Below are 17,599 nucleotides of genomic sequence, written 5' to 3' on the forward strand. Positions count from 1 at the left end.
TCTGTCCTGGTGAGGCTTATATTTCAGTGAGATGAAGCAGAAATGTGGAAGTGTATAAGGTATTTGTTATTTCAAATGGTAAAAAGCACTATAGAGGAAAATAAAGCGGGGGGGGCGGTATATATGCATGTTGTGGGAGTCGGGGACAGCATTTTAGAGGCATGGCTGGAAGAGTTCTGAGGTGCCCCCTGTGTTGGGTGGGTAGGGCTAATAGCGTCTGGTGAGGGTGATGGATAGCACTGCTGTGATTACCAGGTTACCTCGCGTAAGACTCCGTCTCAGCAGACTGGAGTGGAGATTCTCCTGCTGGCCTTGGAGAAAGGAGCTGTGAGCTGCCCCTAGGAGAGGAGGGTGGCACCCTCACTCACAGCCAGCAGGAAAACTGGGGCCTCAGTGCTCCAGCCTTAAGGGGCTGAATTCTGCTAACAACCATGGGAACTGGAAGGAGCCCCCTGAGATTCTTAGAGGAAGGCCATCCAGACCACACCGTGATGGCAGCCTTGTGAGACCTGAGCCTAGGTTGGAGCCAGCCAAGCCATGCCTGGGCCTCGACAGAGACTGTGATAGTAAGCGAGTGGGGTGCTTGTTACACAGCAACAGAAATTAATGCAGATGGGGGGCCAGGGAGGGCCTCACTAGGAGCAGAGAGACACATGGAGACCTTGAGGTGCTGTTGGACATACCAGTCTGGAGGTCGGGGGAGAAGATGGACTGGAGATGGACGTGTGGGAGCCGGGAACACATAGATGGGACATAGAGCCACGTGGTCCCGAGAACAGTGATTGCAGAGAGGCAGGAAAAGGGGTTCAGACCTGGGCCTTGGTGCTCCAGGAAGATGTCTTCAGTTATTGTGTCTCAGTGACTTATGTCTTATTCTAAGCTTTTGTTCAATATTTGGCCTGACTTACAATATTTTTCTCTCCCTCTCTGGAACTTCAGCTCAGTTTAAAGTTTTTTCTGTTTGGTTTCAATGTACAGTATTAGATACGACACCCTGGCAGGTGGGGCAGTGAAGCTGGGTGTGAAAGTCCTCCTGCCACATCCTGATAGGAAGATTCTAGCTTCAGCCAGGAGCAGTGTACACCCAGATCCCTTCCTCCTGAAGGCAAACGGATGTGTACGTCTCAAGTCTTCTTCATCCCCAGCTGACAAGAGCAAGCAGGTCGTTTCTGTAACTTGCCCTGGTCCTCAACTGCATGACTGAAGAATCAGTAGCCATCGTTGTGGTTTTCCAAAACAGGATTTGCAGAAGACCCACTGCTAGCTGGGTTTAGTTGCTGTATTTCTTTAGACATAACTGAACAAATAGATACAGAAGAGGAGGGTATACTCCGGGGATTTAGTCAATAGGAAAAGAAGGAGACTGTGAAGATCAGAGCAGTTGAGAGGAGTCTGTGGACCATACTTTAACCTGCATTTACCGAGATATTTGTAGCTGGAGGCCTGTCAGGGTTGACGGTGGAAGTGTCCCTCAAAAGCAAAAGACCTCTACATGTGGATACATCTGTTTGTATATAAATAATAGTTTTACTTGGTAGTTTTCTTTTTCAGACTGGTTACCTGTTTATTCATATATCTTAAAAATTAACAATTATTTCACAGCACCTTCTCAGTCCTTCTTTGTTTTTTTGTTTGTTTGTTTGTTTTTCCTCTATTTTCTACACCATGTTATCAGATGGTCCATTGAAACTTTTTTTTTTTTTTTTTTTTTTTTTTTTTTTTTTTTTGCGGTATGCGGGCCTTTCACTGCTGTGGCCTCTCCCGTTGCGGAGCACAGGCTCCGGACACGCAGGCTCAGTGGCCATGGCTCACAGGCCCAGCCGCTCCGCGGCATGTGGGATCTTCCCAGACGGGGGCACGAACCCGTGTCCCCTGCATCAGCAGGCAGACTCTCAACCACTGCGCCACCAGGGAAGCCCTGGGCCATTGAATCTTGGACTGAATCGCTACCTTCTCAAAGTAGTACTTTTTAAAAAAGACTCCCAATGATGGTGATATACAATCTGAGATCATTATTCATACCCTCTCTTGTTCCAGAAAGGACTCAGACGGCAAACTTTGAGAGTTTGGGTTTTGAGTGGTTTGCCTTCCATAGTGAGGGTGCCAGCCCAGGGAAGCCCCTGTCACCCGGGAGAGTGAGCATTTTAGCATGGGCACCGTGGTTTACCATGTTAGGAGTCCAGCAGGGCCGTGCCTCTACCTGCCGGGAGCCTTTGCTGACCTCTGGTTGTGGGTGCACTGCCGAGGGTCTTGTGTTAGCCCACTTCATTTGAATAGGCATTCTTCTCCCAGTTCTCTACTTCAGCTTTTTTGTCTCTTTTTCCCCACTGGGGGTTATGTTCCTTTTTTGGCATTTAAATAGTCACCATTCCTGATCTAAATATTACATTTTCGTTAATTGTCCTTAGATCCGTGGACACAAATTCTTTTGTGTCATCTGAGGACACGTCATGCTCTTCTCGACTCCTCCGTGTTTTGTGTGTCTTTCAAAGCCTGGCATTTCCAGTGCCCTTTGGGAGCGGAGGGATTCAGTTGTGCTCTTAAGTGACAGAAGTGACTTTTTCTTTTTCAGGTGCCTTCGGCCTGTTGAGATCCAGCCCCAGTCAGATGAAGCCTTCCCTTGTGAGTAGAACCCTTTCTTTGCCATCTCGAATCATACCCAGGACACGCTGTTTCCAGCTGTGATCAGCATTAACACCCATTAATGTGCTGTGTGGACTTTCAAATCTTGTAAATTAGTAACATCCAGAAACTCGAGAAGCATTTGCCGCATCTAACATTATACATCTGGATACAAGGGGTTGCTTTCTATAGTTCTTTTTTGCTCTGAAGTATCAGTTTCCAGTACACATTAGAGACCAGATTCCACACTATTTTAGTCTAGCCTTGATCAGAGGCTGGCAAAGATGGCCCATGGGCCAAATCCGTCCAGCTGTCGGTGTTCTGTAAATAAAGTTTTATTGGGACACAGTCATACTCCTGCATTGAAGTGTTGACTGCGGCTGGTTTCAAGCTGTAGCGGGGTGAGGTGAGGACTGTGTGGCCTGCAGAGCCTCAAATATTCACGCTCTGGCCCTTACAAAAAAAAATTGCCAAGCTCTGGTCTAAAATATATAACTGTTTTTTAAACTGAAAATGTTCAGTCATAAAATAATTTTGGAATAATGGATATCTCTAGCTTTTTAAAGTTCTCAGGACAAGGCCGTCTGAAAAATAGCCAGTGGTTTAAAATAAATGAAATTTAAGTGTTGTCATGTTTTTTAATACCATTTCAATTTCTACAGGTTACCAAAACTTATTTAACGTAAGAAGCATAATGTGTGGAAATGTAAAATAAAAACATCAGGTCACACTAAAAGAGAACACTGACATTTCTGTGTGAGCCTAAGTATCAGATTACATTTTCACTGGGCTTGATCACGTTTAAAACTAAGATCTTTGGGAAGGCAAAATTCACACGTCTCCCGAGGGCTCCCTTATAAATTGCCCAAGATGATATGTTTATAGCTTACACTGAAGGCTGCGTTTGCTTTGACTAAAATCAAATGTGAGCTTCTTTTGCATAGATTCCTGTGTGTATGCATGTCTGTGAAGGTTTCGGTGCTTTTCTGATAGGTTAATTAAATTTTCACACTGATGCGTAGTTTATGTGAACCGCTGTTGCATTTTCCAGCTTGTGGTTGTTAATGTGGGCTCCAGTACGATGAGTTCAGACCCCTTTCTCCCAGTACTCTTTTCATCCCCGTCCCTGGTGCATTTGCAGGGTGTTGTCACTGAACCTGAACCCTGAGACAATGTGCTTTCCAGGGCTGTCTGGTGCTCTGGGGGCCAAGGCGGAGCACAAGCCAGAGTGAAGAGGCCTACGTTTTCAGTGGGAAGGGTCAGCCTTTGTTTTCCACCCCGGGCCACTAAATGAGGGCAACAGAAGGGTTGGGTTAAATGCTGCAAAATCTAATTACCTCTTGATTTATAGCCACGTACACACCATGGCTGAGGGCCGAGTTCACCACCTTGAAAACACACTCTGACGGCTGTGGGCTGCCCGGAGGGCTCTGCGCTCCTCTGTTGGCCCCTCGGTTGGTCATGGCTCTCCTCAGTGAGAGCACCAGCCGGCTCGCAGGCCCCCTGCCATGAGCCCAGCATTGAGGCTGAGGAAAGGCTCGGCCTGCTGGTACAGCACCTGAGAGGGGCTGGGGGTGCCCACGCACACACATGTACACACACATGTACACACATGTACATATACACACATACACATATATACATACACACATATACATACACACGTGCACGCATACTTACACATATATACACGCACGCACATGTGCACACACATATACACATACATGCATGCTTACACATGTGCGCAAACACACATATATACACACAACATACATACATTTACACGCATGCATATACACGTGCACATGTGCACATATATACATGTATCCATAGATACACATGTACACACATACACATATACATACACACATGCACCCATACTTACACACGTGCACATACACACATACACATACATAATACATACACATACATCCATACACATATACACATGTACACATACACAATACAAACATACACTCACATAAACACATAACATGCATACACACACGTACACATACATATGCACACATATATCCACACACAGAGACACATAAATCCATGCACATATACACACATACATACACACATGCACATATACAGGCATACATGTACACATGTGCACACCTACATACACACACGCACACACACGAGGCACATTTAGGTAGCTAAGCGCACCATTTGGGGCAAGGCTGCTCTCCTCTGTTTCCTGATGTTGGGGGATCAGAGCGTAGGAGCAGAACTGGAGGCTCTGCCCTCTTAACTGTGCTGCTTTCTTGTTCTGCTGCGCATCACGCCTGAGGATCCAAATTCTTCAAAACTGTTTTAATCGAGATCCCCCCCTTCTGACCCCGGCTCCCTCGCCATCACCGTAAGGGTGAATGCCTGAAAGCTCAGAAATAAGAGTGTGGCTTCCTAGCACAAAGGCGGGTGTTGGACTGACTGCCAGCCCCACCCGCATCCCCCCACCCACCCGAGTAGCCTCCAGGAGGTTCCTGACCTCTCAGCCAGTTTCCTCCACTGAAAAGTGGTGACAGTGGTATCTGCTTCACTGAACCGTCGCAAGGATCAAATGATTAATGGGCTTTAGTTCAGGGCCAGGCTCGTGGGAAGTGTTCAAGGAAGGTAAGCTGTTCTGGGCCCACAGAGGGGCTGCCAGGCTGTGTGACTTTGGGGACGGCTTGCCCCATGGGGACAGGTATTTTATTCCCAATCTGCTTTAGAATTGTCTGCAAGGGGCTTTATGATTATTGTTTACATCTCTGCAGACAGGGCACCTCCTCAGTAGCTGCAGGGGCTCAGCTCCCAGCCCCCCTCCTTTTTATGAAGCTATGAAATAGCTATTGGTACAACCATTTTTATTTAAGAAGAAACTGTCTTAAGGAAATTAAATAATTTAACCTAAATTCATATAACTCGTGAAAAAACAGGATATTCAAACTCAAGACTGTTATTAAAGCCTCCTTTGGCCTGAAGATGCTTAGTTGTGAGTTTCTTTTATGAGTGATATACAAGTCAGTCTGGGGGAAAAAAAGGCTACTGTATAATTATATTCATATAAAATATATACTAATATCTTCTGGAAAACTGCTTTCTGACAAACATGAAACAAATAAAAGAAAAATTGGTCAAAGCTGACCTCCCTTACCAAAAATTGGTAAAAGCTGAAGAGGTAAAAATAACTTAAAAGAAAGGTGTTTTAAGTGGATGTTAACAGCGGTTCATGGTTTAAAATGAACTGAGGGCCTATGAATCAAAAAAAATATTCTAAGGTTCTGATAAAGTAATAATATAAAGGCACAATATGACATTCAAATGAGTAAACTTTAACTGTTGTTTAAAATCACGTAGAATTGAGTTATACTTTTTTTCTCTAGGTATATACAGCATACTACATATAAATAAGAGATTGAAAGGCTCAGAAGAATTTGAGATATAAATAATTTCATTAGGATGTCAAATCAGTAATAAAACCTTCTTCAAAACTTCGTAGCAAGACTATATTGGTATTACTGTTTTTTAATACCGTATGGGTTTTTTTTTTTTTTTTGAGGTAAAATTTACAGATCTTAGATGTACAATTCGGTAAATTCTAATGAATACATGCACTTATATAACCACCCTAATAAAGATATGGAGCATTTCTATCACCCCAGCAAATTCTCTCTTGCCACCTTCTAGTCAAATCCCCCTTTTCCACCCAGGGAAAAATTATTATTCTATCACCATAAATTAGTCTTATGTGTTTTTAAATTTATATGGATGGAATCATCCAGTGAATACCCTTTGTACTGGTTCCTTTCATACCATATCATGTCTTCGAGATTCATCGTGTCTTTGAGATTCATCCTTGTTGTTGTATCAGTAGCTGAGTAATATTTATTTCATTATGTGCATGTACTGCAATTTGTTTATTCTTCTGTTATTGGGCATTTGGATCATTTCCAGTTGGGCATTGTGAATAAAAGTTGCTATGAACATTGTTGAATGAGTCTTTTTATGGATATACGTTTTCCTCCACCTTGGATAATACCCCTTAGTGGAATTGCCAGATAACGGGGTCAATGTTTGATTAACTCAGACTTCCTTGTTAGCAGTGTGTGAGAGTCCATTTGTTCCATATTCTTGCTAACGTTTGCTATTGTCTCTTATCTTTAGTGATTTAAGTGGCTACGGAATAGTGTATTATTGTGGGTTTAATTTGTATTTCCCTCATGACGAATGACGTTGACTGTCTTTACATATACTCACAGGTCTTTTGTGTATCTTCCTTTGCAAAGTGTTTGTTCAACTTTTTGCCCTTTTTTAAAGTTGAATTGTATGTCCTTTTGTTATTGATTAGTCACTCTTCAATTTTTCTGGCTATAAGTTCTTTTTCATATCTATGTATAGGATATATCTTCTCTCATTTAGTGGTCTTTTCATTTTCTTCATAGTGTCTTGGTGAGCAGAAGCTGAAATTTTTTTTAAAGACCATTTTGTCAGTTTTTTCTTTTACATTTAGTGTTTTTGTGACTCTAGGGAATTTTTACCTACTCCAAGGTTGCAAAACTATTCTCCTCTGTTTTTTTTCCAGAAGCATTATAGTTTTCGTTTTTAACTTTTAGGTCTCTGATCTATCTCAGGTTGATATTTTAGGTGTGAGGTAGGGATCAAAGTTTACTATTTTTTCCAAATGGGTATCCAATTGTTCATCATCATGTGTTGAAAGGGCTTTTCATTCTTCATTGAATTGTCTGGGTTCCTTTGTGAAAAGTCAGTTGTAAGTCTGTGGATCTGTTTCTGAGCTCTCTCTCCCTTCTGCCTCCTTGATCTAACTTGTTTATCCTTATTAAACCACAGTGTTGGAATTTCAGTGTCTTCATGGAACAGCTTCCCATCCTTTTCTGGGAGGACAATCCTGTCTTATCCATGGGAACTCAGGGGAACCACCGTCTGGGTTCCTCAGTGTGGCACACATTTCCCCTAAATGCAGAACATCGCTAGTGGATGACTCTGACAGGAATTTTGCAGGTGAACTGTGTTTTGCAGTTGGATGACTTCAGTTTGTTCAGATATGAAAAATTTGGTGTCATACAGTCCATTTCACTGCAATTTAGGTCAGAGAGTCATGCTGAAAAGAAACATGTATGGAGGCATGAGTGAGCACAGACTACAGAACAGCCTCCAACCTAGTAAATCAAAAAGGACCATAGGTTGATTGAAATTCCAGTTAATTTCACACAACTAAGACTCACCAGTGTTTAAAATATCCGTGCTTTACGATTGCTTTCTCTTGGTTGCCAACACAGGGTTTTTTTGTTTCATCCTTCCAGAAAGTACACAGCATCAGCATCTTTGGGGAAGACAGAAATTGTTATTTTTCAAAAAAGAAAAAAAAATAATAGAAAAAATTCTGTATAAGTTCCATTGCTGAAAATGAGGACATTTTAAGGAAAGTTGTAATTACAAATCAAAAAAGACTTTTTTTCACTCTCCTTCCTCCCCTGGCCTGTCCCAGGCTAGGGCTTGGGGCAAGAGGCCCTTGCTTCATCTCTGCAGCACCCTGGTCGTCACCGAGAGCATCTCCAGGGGTTGGAGTATTGACTCTCATCAGTGGTACCACCCATCACTAACGTTGGAGGAGCAATCAGATTTTCTAATTACTTCAGGCAGGGAAGCCAGGATCCACTCTTCTATGTGAATGAGCTGTGCCCATTGTAGACAAAATAAAATTAACTAAGAACCACCCACTTCTCCCCCATCCCCACTCTCAGGACAACCTGGTGAGGTACCATCTTTCTAAAGCCTGGTACTGACTTACATCACATATTCAAATTATTTTTGTTCTTAAACAACACTAAAAACAAATGGGAAGATTATGTTTACACCTTTGGAGGAAGATGATTAAAACTTCAAAAGTTTCTTTACTCTATAAAAGGTTCAAAATGCCATCAAGACGTCAGGTGGGCAGTTTCTGTCGCTGCCCTGCCGACTCCTGTAGTGCTTTTACACTAACCTGTCAGGTCCTAAATGCCATTTATTCCCATGGCAGAACATCTCTGGGATATTCTTTTAAAAGCCTCCTATATAATTTAGTACAAGAAAACCCACTTGTGTAGGCTTGACTCAGACTTTATGATGAAAAACATTCATCATGTGCACTTCCATGTAAGAGGAATTTAAACTCTCCTCTTCATTAGGAGACCTGCCTGCAGTGGAATTAAAATAGCTTCGCCCTGAATGGGAACACTGACTTGGCAAAGATCAGGAGCAGTCATTCAAGAGGAATGTAATCGAATACTTGAAATTTAAATTAGCTTGTAATCTGACTTTGAAAATAAAGTAAAAGAGAAGCCCAAGAAAGTTTCCTTTAAGGTGAATTAATGTCCTTCAAATCACTTCCAGTTTCAAAGCTAATAATGTACACACGATAAAAGTAATATGCAGTGAAGCTTATCTTTTCTATGTGCTTGTTCTCCCTGATACACTGATACTGGGCTTAGGAAAGGTGCCCTACATAGAGAGAACCCACATCTGCAGAAATAACTTGCAAACATCACCAGAGATTTACAAACTGTTTCAGTTCCATTTAGAGGGACAACTTTTTTCTTTATTTTGTCCATAAAGCATACATTGTTAACCCAAGAAAGAACCTTAAATAAGTGACACAGATTTTCTTCTTTATTTAGAAACTATTCAGATGTTCATATTTTCAAAGGATTCTTTCTCTTCAGTAAGTTCTTCCTCATTCTTGAAGGACACAGTATTTTTTCTGTTCAGATCACTGAGTGGTAAACTTTCCAGGAGAATAACATTTGTTAAATGAAAAAACTTCCCTAATTATTGTCCCTGCCTTGAGCAGGATTACATAATGAAAAATCGTCTCTTTGCTGTAAAAGAAAACGTAGAAAAGGATCTCTACATATGAAAAGAGAAACAGGAGAAGTCTAGGGAATCCAGATTCAGAAAACCATTTATGAAAAACTTAACATTCAAAAAAGCAACTGGGGGTGATTATTTTCAGTAAGAAAAAAAAATTCTTGGCTTTTGGCTTTACAGGTAATTACACACTTAACAGTATAGATAGAACAGAGCTCAGTTTGCTTCAAGGCAAATTTCTGTTAAATAAATCCCATTTGCACATTATTTTCTATTGTAGAACTTTAAAAATTGGTCCCTAGATATAATAAAATTACCTTTAAAATATACACATATAAATGGAAATATCTTTCTAACAAAACCTTGGAACCATTATCTGTTAATGATACTGAGCTATGGTTCACAAGACTTTGCAAACTGTGAAAGCCAAAGCAGAGTCAGTATAGGCAGACACACTGAAAGGTGATTGCTTTCTTTACCTTATTTTAAACTTGATTCCTACCAGAGTAGGTAACAATCCATAAGCTTCCGAAACTTGCCAAGGTTCCAGTCAGTCTTCAGTGACGCTAATGTTTCTAACTTTATATCCAAAGACATTATTTTCCTTTCTTTCTCCGTCACTTAAACTTACTGGTGTCTTTCCAGGCGTTGGAACCTGGACATATCTTTTAAGTGCATAAGAGCGCCTTTAGATAAAAGGAGAGAATTACCCAAATAAATCAGAGAAGGAATGTCTGGGCCGTACAGTACTTTACAGTGAGGACTTGCTCTAGTGTCAGCAGAGGCCCTAATGCCTAATAGTCATCAGCAGATTGACTGACAATCCAGGCTGAATTTACGGTTCCCACCCTGTTGGTTTGAGTTCTGGCTGGGATCTATTAGTACATCAAAATTGTGTTTGCTGAGGCTGCTGCTTCCTAGCTGGTTAGAAAAGCTGAGCTGCATCCTGTAGACTAGCTGGAGGCCAGAGCCGATGACCAGGGAAGGCAGCAGGAACCTCCAAGTCTGAGACTTTAGAGGGGCCACTCATTGAAAACTTGCCACCCCTTGTTTTTTCTTTTCCTTGGGTGGGAGTGAGAAAAATATCAAGTTTTAATTAAAAATTTATGTTCAGCATGAGTAGCACAGTAGAAAAATTAAACAATTTGGACAAGTTGACCATGCAAAGATAAAAACCATTCACATGGTGACTTTTGCCCCTAGACGTTTTCTCCGTATATAGTCACAGAGATATGTGCATGTATACACAGAGAGATAATTTTAACAAAAACAGTATCATAATATACATCGATTTGACTCTCACTTAATATTCAGCTATATTTCCATTTAATAAATATTCTATAGTATCACTTTTGAATAGCTGCATACTATTCCATTCATTTTATTTATACACCATCATGTATGTAGTAGCTATTGTTGAATAAGATTTTTGTTTCTTTTTTTGTTTCTTTTCTTTTGGCTCTATAAAGGACACTGTGATAAATTCCTTACTTGTATTTTTTTTGCACATGTCCTTAATCATTTCTAATTTAGCACATGATCCCAACTATTTCCTGGGGATGATTTTCCCTAAGTGAGTGGCCAGGGGGAAAGGTATACATATTTGTAAAATTTTCAAGAAGTTTTTCCAAATTGTCCCAGAAAAAAAGTCACGCTTATATAAGTTTCAGAATTTCTAGATGTTATTGACAAACTCTTAACAGTATAGCATTTCCCATCTGGGTTGTGCTCAGGGCATGATAGTTATTTATTTTTATTATCTCGTTCTTTTTCTACAGAGGGTCAGTTTTTCTAATTACATTAAAATCATTTGGCCTGGATGTTTTAATTTTGCCATCAGCCAAGTGGAGAGAACTTAGATAACATTTACAAAATGCTGAGCACTCCCTAAATGCTTTCTATATACATTAACTCATTTAATTATACATCATCATCATAGTCATGTTACAGATGAGAAAATTCAAGCATGAGGAAGTTAAGTAATCTACCCAAGGTTACCAGCTGGAAAGTGGCTAGATTGGTATAAAAAGTAATGGGATAGAAGATGAGAAGTGTATGATGATATTGTTCTAGCAACGTAATTATCTCAAGGAGTGTCCTTCAGACTGTAACCTCCGAAGTTCTGATATGACATTTTTCAAGACAGCTATTCTTTGGCCTCTACTGACTTTAAAAGTTTCATAAGGACCCCAGATGAATTTCATACCAAATTATGTTCTGTAGTTACATATTTGTTTGGATAAGAGCCTAATCTTTCAAAATTAGTAATGTTAAAACATAATTATGAACATTCATGCCATGCATACTTGAAGTTCTTCTATGAAGTTTTTACTTAAAATAGCAGCATGCATTACCCATGCAAGATTATATGCCTTGATTTTGGACCATACATGTAGAGTTGCATTCCAGAACTGGTACTGATGCTTTACAGACGTTACCCATGCAAGATTATATGCCCTGATTTTGGACAATACATGTAGTAGAGTTACATTCCAGAACTGGTACTGATGCTTTACAGAACTGTTTAGAACTATAGGAAACTGCATTTAACTGAAATGTGTAGGCATTCCACTTTAGAAGACAGAGCTGAAATTTAGGACATTAATCCACTTATTATAATTCAAGGTTTTGTAGGAATTATCCGATGGTCAATAGAGAGAGTCTAATCCTGGTCCTTTTGGTAGTACAGAGATTACCCATGAGGTAAACACTTTCACGTCCTAGAAGATGCCTGGCAGCATTCAGAAGACATGGTACGGTTTGAGAACAGAAGAGAAGCTAATAAGCTCAGGAGAACTTCTGCCGCCTAATTTCATAGCTCTTACTAGATAATGATATCTAAATATTATTATTATATCTAATTATTAGATTATAATAATTATATATCAGATTACTTAATAATATTTAATAATGTTTAATCTATACCCATGAGTTATAATAATTCATTTTGTGTGTGTTGGAACAAACATGGTTTTAGTGAAAAGACAAGCAAAATAGGAAGGAATTGAGTCTGGAGTCCTGAGCAAACCGGTAACTGCCCTGGGCTGGTTTCCTCATCTCGAAAATGAGAAAAACTGTAAGAACACCTCCCTGACAGCATTTAGGAGAGACTCAAAGCAAAAGTGAATGTGACATTTCCTTGCCAGTTTGAAAACTTGGTTCAGATCATTGGTGTTGTTTTATTTGCCTCCTTCCCTGGTTTGGAGGGTCCATGTCCTCATCCTAGCACACCACCTGAAAAATGATAGGAGCTAAACAAATACGAGTTAAGTGTCATTATGATGAGATGCAGGAAGAGCCTAGATACCAAGGAACCCCATTTGAGAACCAAGTAAGTTCCAGGCCCCAGCGGAAGAGGAATCGTAACTTCTCAACTCCAGGTGTTGCCCGGTGACTGGCAGCCTTCTCGGTGCTTTCCATGTGAGTTCACGTCGAATCATCACAGAAACCTTGGGGAGAACGTCGGTTTACTTGCTGGGTGAGGACAGTGTGAAACCCATGAGGCTCAGTAACTTGACCGCGGTCACGGTGCCCGTGAGTGTTGGAGCTGGATGCCCCTCGTCTGATTCTGAGTGTGTCTAACTGCAGGGCTGCCCACCTCCGGACCCGCCTTCTCAGCACTTTGAGGCCAAGGCCGTTCTACTGATCTTCATGTTTCAGTGCCCCGCAAAAAACAGCACCAATGTTTGCCGAATAAATTAAGGAAATCCTTTCTGGTTTACATAATTTTTTTTTCTTTTTGGCCAAGAGCCTTTACACACCACATTGAATAACATTCATATCAAGATGGCCCATTTTCTGTGAAAAGTCTGAGGTGAAGATATAAAAGAGTCATTTTTTATAGTTTGTGGAGAGAAATCCATATGCTTCTATGTGCGTATATAGAGGATGACATCAGTAAGTCTTCCGAAAACAAAGATGCGGTCTCTGCTCTTCCCGCTGTGAGGCTCCAGGACCGTCCCCAGTTGGGTCTCGACCTGACTTCCAACCTTCTGTCTTGCTGTGTTTCCCCAGGCCCGCGTCTCTGAGGTCTCAGCTTTGTCATTGGCCAAGCGGGGTGGTGAACACAGTGGACCTGTAAAGACAGAATTCCACATTTGAAGACAAAGCCTGCCAGGAAGGCCTGAGACAGCATTTCAGTGTTGTCCTAGTGTGGTGGCTCCTTTTCTGAAGCCCATTCCCCTCCAGTGTCTCCCTCACTGGTGAGCTCTGTTCGGGGAGGGGCCACATCCCAAGCCATGGTCACGTCACAGGTGCTCAGTATGTATTTCCTGAATTAATGAAGCAGTGTCCCCTTCGTATTTTAGGTTCTCAGCTCTCTCTTCTTTTTTTTTTTTTTTTTTTTTTCTTTTTGCGGTATGCGGGCCTCTCACTGTTGTGGCCTCTCCCGTTGCGGAGCACAGGCTCCGGATGCGCAGGCCCAGCGGCCATGGCTCACGGGCCCAGCCACTCCGCGGCATATGGGATCCTCCCAGACCAGGGCACGAACCCGTATCCCCTGCATCGGCAGGCGGACTCTCAACCACTGCACCACCAGGGAGGCCCAGCTCTCTCTTCTTTATTCTAAACTTCCATTTCTTAAGAGCTTCAAGTGAGGATGTTAAGGATGAATCTTACTGGTTCTTTAAAATCATTCCCAGTACTTCACCAGTACTAGGAAATGTGAATCCTTAGAAGAAAACAAAAGAGGGAATTCCTGGCGCTCCAGTGGTTAGAAGACTCCGAGCTTCCACTTCAGGGGGCATGGGTTCAATCCCTGGTCCGGGGAACTAAGGTCCCACAAGCCAAGTGATGCAGCAAAAAAAAAAAAAAAAAAAAAAAAAAAAAAGGTGACGGAGTGGGCCAGGCTTGAGAAGATGCTACAAGATGTGCACCTGGATTATACACCAAGCCCCACAGAGCCCGGCAAGAGGATGGTCCAAACACAGTCACCTCTCTCAGCAGGGGGCTCCCCAGAGGCCCCGGAAGGGACTCACTCCACAGGGTCCCAGGCGAGGCCCTGTTCAGGCAGTGGGGACACGTCCTGGTCAACGGAGCAGGACGCTGAGCACCTGAAAGGGGAGGGAGCTGAGGGCTGCCCTGCCGGGGAGGCAGCCAGCCTGACTCAGCCTTGCCCAGCCCGGCCACGGTAGGTACAACGGCATCGAGATCCCCTTAGGCCACATTCTGCTAAAGAAAGAGAAAGAAAACAGAAGGAAAGCGGACGGAAGTGCGGGTGTTATGAACAGAGAAGGAAGGGACACCCGACGCCGACGCCCCGGTGTTTTCTCACCTGTCGTCCCGCCCGGACGGCCGGAGGAGCCTGCTGCAGCCCGGGCCCTCCCGTCTCGCCCTTGGAGGGGCGTCCGTGGCGGCCCGGAGCCCCTCGCGTGGGCTGGGGAGCCGCGTGTTGGCATCGCTGCAGCGACTTCCCACTGGTGGCCTGAACGATCACCGTGGAAATGCCGCGGTCGCCGGCCCACCCCGCTTCACGAGGGCTGGGGTCTCTCTGGCTCGCCTGGGACCCCCCTGGGTGCTGGTCCCTCCTTCCTGCCTCGGCAGAGCTGCACGCCAGCCCTGGGGGCCCAGCGCGCGGTCGGGGCTCCGAGCACAGACAGATCTCTGGGTCCCTTCCGGCAAGACGGAGCTTGACCAACCACCAAAACTGAGCCGGTTCTGGCGGGAATATTCTGACCAGTCTACGGTTACCTTGGAGCCATGAGCTTAGAACCGTTCTGCGTACGTGAACCCTGATTTCTTTCCCAAGGGAGGAAGACTGTCACGGCGCTCTGCATGGCCCTTCTTTTTATTATTATTATTATTATTTAGTTATTTCTGATATACATTTTAAAGTAATAACTAGAATTATGACTTAACATTATACCAGAACATATATGATTTTTAGAAATTTCATGTAATGTCTGAAACATTTACATTAACATATTTCCATACAAATAACCCAAAGAAAGTTTACTATTAGTTGTTTTTTCGTTTGTTTGTTTTTTTATACTGCAGGTTCTTACTAGTCATCCGTTTTATTCACATCAGTGTATACGTGTCAGTCCCAATCGCCCGATTCAGCACACCACCACCCCCACTCCACCACGGTTTTCCCCGCTTGGTGTCCATACGTTTGTTCTGTACATCTGTGTCTCAACTTCTGTACGTGGCCCTTCTTGATACACAGGCTTTCCTCTCCTCGTCCTCCAAGGTTAGAGAATCAAAACAGAACTTGCAGAACCCCATTCAGTGGGGTGGACGTTTCTGGGTGGCTATCACCTGCCTTCCCCCCCCACCCCACCCCGGGCAGCCAGTGTGAAACGTACGTGTTTTCATGCCTCGTGCAGAGAAGGGTAAGTGAGGGTGGGACTTGGAAGATAACCAGAAAGAAGGGGAGCTGGAGGATACATCCTTCCTGTTGAGGATACATTCAGCGCGCAGCTTTCCAGAGGCTCGGACCAAACCCTTTCCTCGCCCCGAGTCTGCTGTTGGCAGCTGTACCTCCACCTTCCGTCTGGGTCCCCTGGCTCCATCCGCCTCTCTGGGACTTCATAGCTCTCTTGGTCACACCCACCCTCCAGCCAAAAGCATCCTTCAACTGCAGACCAGACTCTCACCCCAACTTGTATCCTTTCTCAGCACTTTGCCCCCCCCCGTCATAATTAACCCCTGTGTTGATGCATCACTTACTGTTTATCCCTCATTAGAATGGAAGCTCCACTGAGGATCCGGGGCCCCTGCCAACTCCCTGCAGGGTCCCCAATGTCCAGCACGGTCCTTACACAGAGTAGGTGCCCCAAACTCTTCATTGAGTTTTGATTTTTCAGAATCAAGGCAGAGTTGACTGAAGTTCAAAGACAAAAGCCCTCATTCCAGAGGTTAAAATAAAACTAAAAATCTAGGCTCCCCCGGCAGAGGGGCAGTAAGAAGGATCAGCAATTAACTGTTACTCAGTTTCACACTAATGTAGGGGCTCTCAGCTTGAGACCTAAGAAAGGAGCAGTTGCTTCTTTCTCTTACAAAGTGTCTGTTTAAATGTCTTATACAAAACAGGAACGAGACAAATTAATCAAACAGCTTTTTAAAAGTGCCCCCTTTTTGAGCAGGCAGTCTGTTCCATGAAGAGGAAGAGCTGTTAGCGTTTCCCAGAAGAATGCCTGCGAGTGGCACCAGGCTGTATCCTGGCAGCCTCCAGGGAGCGGTGCCTTAGGCCAAAGCACTGAAGCCAATTCCTCTTGAAGTTTTAGCTCCTGGTAATGGTGATGGCGGTTTGATAATCCACACGGACACTGCTTCAAGGTAGCACATGTGAGGGTCATTTTAGGAAGTTTGTGTCTATCATATTTTCTCACAGTTGGTGTCTGTGTCTACATTTCTACACACTTTTTCACTTTTGGATGTATAGACCATGAGTTTCTGTGCTTTCCCCTGACGTTTATGGGCCATGCTGCTCCTTTCCTTAGCTTATTTCCCATCCACTTTGTGGTACCCGAAGATGGAAGGATGAAGGATGCCGCTTAGTCAGTATTTTTTTCCACAGCTACTAATTAACCCCTGAGAGTATTTGGTTCCTCAGAGCAAATCATTAATGCCTGTTGAGCATGTCAGCTTTTTGTAAAGGTTTTCAAAGAAGAACCAAAGCACAGCATAACTACAGAAATGAGAAGTTTGCATGTTATCATTGGATTGGAACTTGACTGGTAGAACATATACTGATTTGGGGGAATTACAGAAAAGAAGTTTAACAGATTAACAGATTTGATTAATATCATTGGAGGACTGTTAATTTTGTAGAACCTATTGAAGAAATGACTTGAAGGGAAAACAAATAAATAAATGGATATAGGGACAAAAGTTGCATTTGACTAGCTGACCTCTCTCCTCTCCCCTTTTCACATAAATGCATCATTTTAAATTTAATCAACCTCCTCGTTACAGACTTGCCCCAATTTATATTCCATCTAAAACACTTTCTCAAATGTATAATGGCATTTAATCTATATTGCAAATCATTAATGAAATGCAATTTTAAACCCCAATTTCCTGAAAGTTCCTTCTGAGATTGGTTCATATAGAATAAACTGAAATTAGTGACTAATGCATATCCAGAAAGAAGTAGGTGAAATAATGTTTGTTACTA

The 17,599-nt window shown here is 42.8% G+C and overlaps 1 protein-coding gene across 8 annotated transcripts in view; it reads left to right on the forward strand.

The window, feature by feature from the left end:
• FAM110B (family with sequence similarity 110 member B) overlaps positions 1 to 17,599 on the forward strand; it is a 131,792-nt gene that overhangs the window by 54,027 nt on the left and 60,166 nt on the right. For all 8 annotated transcript variants that reach the window (XM_060115863.1, XM_060115862.1, XM_060115864.1 and 5 more), the window contains exon 3: positions 2,573 to 2,622. The gene's annotated coding sequence lies outside the window, so the exon portion shown is untranslated. The remainder of the gene's footprint in view (positions 1 to 2,572; positions 2,623 to 17,599) is intronic.

The sequence above is a fragment of the Mesoplodon densirostris genome, chromosome 13, assembly GCF_025265405.1.
Source record: "Mesoplodon densirostris isolate mMesDen1 chromosome 13, mMesDen1 primary haplotype, whole genome shotgun sequence".
Taxonomy (NCBI): Eukaryota; Metazoa; Chordata; class Mammalia; order Artiodactyla; family Ziphiidae; genus Mesoplodon; species Mesoplodon densirostris.